Source organism: Aulostomus chinensis, chromosome 24 (genome assembly GCF_037954235.1).
Source record: "Aulostomus chinensis isolate RoL2024-O1b breed Wild chromosome 24, RoL_Achi_v1.0, whole genome shotgun sequence".
In the NCBI taxonomy this organism is placed as follows: Eukaryota; Metazoa; Chordata; class Actinopteri; order Syngnathiformes; family Aulostomidae; genus Aulostomus; species Aulostomus chinensis.
The window spans coordinates 4,520,360-4,526,359 of record NC_141343.1 but is presented as its reverse complement, the minus strand read 5'-3'; the positions used below and the strand labels follow the sequence as shown (position 1 = coordinate 4,526,359).

Sequence of the window (6,000 nt, the reverse complement as noted above, 5' to 3'; positions counted from 1 at the left end):
GTGTGTGTGTTCAATGGTTCCCAGTGGTTTCTGATGGATCACCCGCTAAAGTGTGAACCAGCCATATATTTAGTTGATTTTAAATGCTTAACAAACAGATGCAGATCTTGTTACACAGGATGAATGATGTCCTGGAAATGAGGAGAAAAGGCTGACACGAGCACTCTGCTGACATCATGCGGGATATGATGATGTGGTCTCTCGCTGAGGCCAGTCAGTGCACCCGACAACAGAGACGCCACGGAGAGCTGCAGCGCTAATGAGTAACGTTGTCAGCCCGGTGTCGGACATGATGAGACGGGAGAAGAAGAGAAAGTAGGAGCAGGAGAGCAGGAGAGCAGGAGAGGATTGCTGTCTCTGCTTCAAATGGTCTCCCTGACTCAAACGACCCCCCTCTCTGTCCAGATCAAATGGTCCCACTTGTGTTTGCCAGGAGTGATGGCAATGATCCAGTCGTCACGGTAACAGGCGATGGTGCAGGAGAAAGGCTGGGCTGGACACATCTTGATCCACCTGTTGTCTGAAAAGAAGATGCAGAGAGAGTGTTTGAGTGTGTCTCAGAAATTCATCTAATCAGATCAGATTTACAATCGTCGCGCAATTAACTGAGCAGATCAAATAAATAGCAGCCGTCTATTTAGAGGCGAAAATACCGAGATTCTATCCATCTGACGCATAAAAAGAAGCTATAAAGGCTTTGATAGTCACATTATCTCAGCAAAAGATTCCAGTTCCACTTGAACAAACAGTTCTGCCTCTCAAAATCACAATGCCTTTGAAAATATGTGATATTTGAAATGTCAGTTTATGAATCTATAAATTTTAAAACTATACCAATATCAGAGGAAAAGTAGAAGGTCTATTGTGAATTGTGAGAGCTCTGGAATAATATGACTCTGTGGTGCAAAAATGCTAAATGTTGGGGTAAATTTATATATTTTTTTCTTCCAAAAATGCACTAAAAGTGAAGAAAAGACTTTAGGATTCGACCTTCTTTGTTTCCATCTGGGCAGAAATCTTGAGTGTCCAAGAAAATAAATGATGACTTAAAGACAAAAATGTTGTTTTTCCAAGAATGCGCATGAAATGGAACTCATGATCTTGTTTTGTTTAATTGCCTGTAATTTATTGTAGTGATGGTTAGCCACCCCTCTCCTCCTGGTGGCTACCTGAACACGTCTAGCTCCCTGCTGATTGGCCTCTGGAACCACCGATGCACACCTGCGCAGTGCCACCTCCATACTGTACGTCCCCTACGCCATGTTGTTAGCTTCATTAACACGTGGCTTAGGTGGCGTTTTACAAAACAATGCGGCACCTTCAGGCATCAGATGAGCAGTACGGAGGCGTTTTATGGTTTTATTTTCCATTTTTTTGTAGGTTTGGATCACTCCCTTCACTTGCGTTGTTGGGGAGATCGCAGCACCTTCACCTGTGAAACTCAGGCAGTGCTTTGACTAAAAAGGACTTCCTTCAGCACGAGGGGGGAGATTATAACTGAATCTTCATGTTTGGGTGAATTATCCCTTTACGTGTTTCTCAATGTAAAGCTTTGCTGAAGCATAAAGCACATAAAGGAGCTATGCAGACTTTTTATTAACTACTTTCAGCATCTTCTCTCATTTTAGATAATAAAACGGATGCAATCAGCTCAGCAGTTACATTTTATCAGTCTTTGATAAAAACAATTCCACTTTTGATTAATATTGCGTTTTTCCCTCGACGTGACTCCCTGCTGCATCTTTAGCCTTCACAATCGTATGCTTGATCCTATTTATATCTAAAACCTTCCGTGCTGATTACCCTCAGCAGCAGCAGCAGCAGCAGCAGCAGCCTCCTCCTCCTCTCCCTCAGCTGGGTGAAGTACCCTTCTCCAGCCTGCGCGGGGCGTGTCTCTGTGGGCGGCCTCCTCAGTGCGGTGCCGCGTCCACTGCTGCTGATGCCGCCGTCTCCTACTCAAGTGGATGCAGGTGGATGCGCGTCAAAGCATCCCACAACAACACAGGCGTCCACTAGAAACAGGGAGACGGGCTCTCCGCAATAAAAGCTCGATTCACACGTATCCTGGTGTGGCTTTTAATCTGAAAGAACAAATGTGAAGTTGTGTTTTCCGCCGGGCGGTGGGCTTGACGGTGGGGATGCAGGTGGAGCGACTCGGCCAGGACCGTTCACATCTGTCTTGAAGGAGAGAAGGGGGGGGAAGAAAACCCGGTCTGCCCAACGCTCTGGATAAAGACTAGAAACACAGACCTGCACCAGGTCACATGTGGGGATCTTTACAAAGCTCAGCCGGTCTGGACAATTATATCGGAGGGATTGCAGCAAAACACAAGTAAGGACTTTTTTCTTCTTTGCTGTGGTGACTGAGAGGACCGCTCGCTACCCGTAACTGCCTCCTAAAAGATGACGGGCGATAGTGAGAAGAGCCAAAAACCCACTCACAGTTCATTAAGAGCCGTTTCTGGATCTGCTCTGTAGAGAGGAAGCCAGCAACAACCGACGCGTAATGGGGTGAATATTTGGATGAGATGCAGGCGCCGAGTAGTGGTTTGAGGTCTGAGGGCAGACACGCTGAATCCGGTGTGGGAGAGAGGATGATGGATACATGTGTTTCTGGAGCCACGCGTGACAGTGAGGAGAGCAGGGGACAGACATTCCGCTGTGCCTGGAGAGAGAGAGCGCATCTGAGTTGATGTGTTGGTGCGTTGAGGAGTGTAATCTTACAGGTTCTCACTGCCGCGGCACACACCAGTTACCAGTATTAGTATTAGTATTAGTATGAGTATGGTTGTGGTTTTATTTCAGGATTATTACTGTTATTGGACCCCCAGTGTCATTTAGTGATACATCATATGCAGCTTAGATCACTTGGACACTGCCCCCCCCCCCCCCCCCCCCCCGTCCACCTCTAAATTTAAGGAAAAATAAACACTGGACCACCGGAGGGGACACTTTCTTCCCTGCACAGCTGCATGGTGATGAGCAGCTGGAGGGTTTCCCCGTCATCTCTCCTGCTCTCAAACAACCCCCCCCCCTCCGTGTCCCTCTCTTCTTTCTTTTCTCTCTCTCTCCCCTGATTGTCATCAGCGTGGTGTGATGGAATATTTGGAGATCGAGATACGCGGACCAGACTGCGACTGACTCTTACGCCCCGACGTGTCACTAGCCCGCCCCCTCACCACAAACACTCGTGCGCGCACACACACACACACACACACACACTGGCGTGCGTAACGACGCGTCTGCACGAAATCAGAGGATAATGTCGAGCGCTGCGTGTTTGTATCGTCACGAGGCGCGCGGGGTCGCTTCTTCTCCGGGAGGGCTTAACAGGATCCGAACCGTTCAGATGTGACATCGTCCTTGTTCATGTCTGCATGGTGATCTCATGTCTTAAACCGGGTCTTTATGGGTCGAACAATGGTTCACAACCTGCGGGTCGGGACCCCCACAGAGGTCGCAAAATGGTTCTGTAAAAAAAAAGAAAAGAAAAAGGAGGGACTCCAAACTGTTTTTCCTCTGCATTCTCCCGTCCCTGAGGATGACATAAACTGTAGATTTCACTGAGTGTGTGAGCAGCGCTGAGACAAGGCCTGTCAGGTCTGGAGAGCAGGGATCATTGCAGCACCACCCTGACCAGTCACGGCTGTTCTTTTTGCATCACATGACCTCGCTTTCGGGCTGCAGGATGGCTAGAACCATGACACACGTAGTACGTCCACTGAGATGCCGTAGCTGGTGGAACGCGCGGCACACGCCTCCCGTGTTTTGGGCTGTCAGAGTGGGGCTGTGCTGGTGCACCTGCCCAGGTTAACACGCCCAGGTTGATTGTATTTCTACTCCATTTCCATGTCTTTGCTCCTGTGGGCTGAAAGTAAACGCTGACTGTGCAGTTATCCAAATAAATCTGAAACACTGAAAGGGATTCAAGTTTCTCTCTCTGGTCAAAAAGTGCAGGAGCCTGATTACTTCTAAACTATACTGTTTCTCTTTAACTTGAATTCACTTGGTGAATTACACTGACAAAGCATTTTCTCACTGTGCAAATGAAGTAAAATAATACAGAAAATCGTCTTCATGGCTCGACCAGTTCGAGGGAAACACAACTGAAAGGACCAGTGGCTGGGACAGGCAGGAAGTGGTTGTGTCTGTTCCACCAGCTTCTTCCTGATTGAATTAAAATCCCCTGCTACAATCAAGAGAAAGAGAGAGAGAGAGAGAGAGAGAGAGAGAGAGAGAGAGAGAGAGAGAGAGTGTGTGTGTGTGGACTGTCAGGTCAATGCTGAAGGACCTCACCTGCACTTCACCCCTGCTAAAAATATTGGGACTCCATCTGTGTTGCTTTTCAACACTTAGTTTTGCATTAAATTCACAGAAATGACCGTCCACCAGCTGAGGCTAACAGGCCCTTTTAGAGAGCTTTGAAAATACCTAAATGGTGTCCCACCCTTTTTATTAACACACACACACACACACACACACACACACACACACACACACACACACACACACACACATGCACTGAAAAGATGCTGGCAGCAGAAAATGGGCCCCATACATGATCCCAATTGTGTTCTGGGAGCTTTCAGTGCACTTCATGAAGAGTGCTTAGCAGTGCTTTGTGGGTTGAGAAGCCTTATAATAATTGCAAATTCACCTCTGATTTGAGTCATTTTTGCAGACCTTTCCACTGTTTGTTATTCAGTGAGTGAAAAAAAAGTGTGTTTGAGGTCCTGGGCCTCTCTTTGCTTTTGTTCATCCCCCTAATATGCAGCCTCAAACAACTTTCCTGAATACAAATCTCCAGTTTTTCAACTCAAATGTCATGGTTCTGGGTCAACACACAATCAGTATGCCATTTCAACATTGTGGACAAACAAAACCTTTTCAAAGTCACGTGACTTCCGCTGAGTGTGCCTCTGTGGGTGGAATCTGTTATGGAGTTTATCCCAGCAAAAGAGGCGCCATCTCATGAGTATAATAAGATATTCATGCTCATGTTGGGTATATTTAGACCCTCCGAGCAGCTGTCAGATGGAAGCGTCAGTCAGAAACTATTCTTTCACAGGTCAGTGTTTAGAGCTGCTGTCATTTTCCTTTGACAGAGAAGCGAGGCACTGTCTGTCTTATATCAAAAGCAGAGGTACCCCCCCCCCCCCGCTCCCCGCCCCAGCCCACCTCACCGCGCCTGTCCGGTTTACCACCACAGAGAGTGAGCGAGTGAAATTGGAAGAGAAGAGAATCAGAATGGGTAATCTTCCGGTAATCCCTTGCATGGCGGCGAAGAGAGCAATCTGCCTCATTAACTCACTCTTCTGCCGCTCACAGGCTGGCCCTCATCCATCTTCCTGTTCATCCGTCCACCATCTCCCTGCAGAGAGAGACAGAAGAGAGGTTAAAGGAGCTTAGGGGAGCTATAAAGAAGGCAGGCACTTGCATAAAAGGGGAGGAAATCCGATAGGAAAATGAAAGATTCCCTCCTCCAACTACTCACGCCCTCCATTTTAGCTTTAGGGGCCATGATGAGGGGAGACGTGCCCGCCCTGCTCTTTTTCTTGCCCTTCTATCATTTTTCCCTTTTGATTGAGCAGTCAGAGTAGAGGAGGAAGAGCCAGTGATGGAGACTGAAGGACCTCTCATTGTTTTTGAGTGATTCTATGGATGGATTTGCGAGGGGAAGAGAGAAATAGTTAAAGGAAGACAGAGCGTGGCCTATTGATCTGATCAAGTTACGCCCTTCCCTCCTGTGTGGCTGCGGCGGAAGGCTACACTGGGACTAATATTAGCCAGTCCTGCAGGACATTTATTATTGAGGATGTCAAAGTTAGCACATCTCTTGTCTGCTGTTGATTGCAGAAAAATTGTCATGTGAACGCACCAGTTGAGTACAAAGCCTGGCAAAGCTTTTAACAACTTGCCTTTGGTCTTTTTAATTGAGAAACTGTTGCGAGACTTGCTGGAAACCCTGGATCTGTGCCGCATACCCCACTGTATTCCGTA

The 6,000-nt window shown here is 47.4% G+C and overlaps 1 protein-coding gene across 8 annotated transcripts in view; it reads left to right on the top strand.

Moving 5' to 3' along the window:
* Positions 1–2,123: 2,123 nt before the first annotated feature.
* Positions 2,124–6,000, top strand: part of nrxn2b (neurexin 2b) — a 659,388-nt gene continuing 655,511 nt past the window's right edge. For 3 of the 8 annotated variants that reach the window (XM_086197053.1, XM_086197050.1, XM_086197047.1), the window contains exon 1: positions 2,128–2,332. The gene's annotated coding sequence lies outside the window, so the exon portion shown is untranslated. Of the gene's footprint in view, positions 2,333–6,000 lie in introns of all 8 variants that reach the window. The other 5 variants (XM_086197052.1, XM_086197048.1, XM_086197055.1 and 2 more) reach the window with 4 other exon arrangements.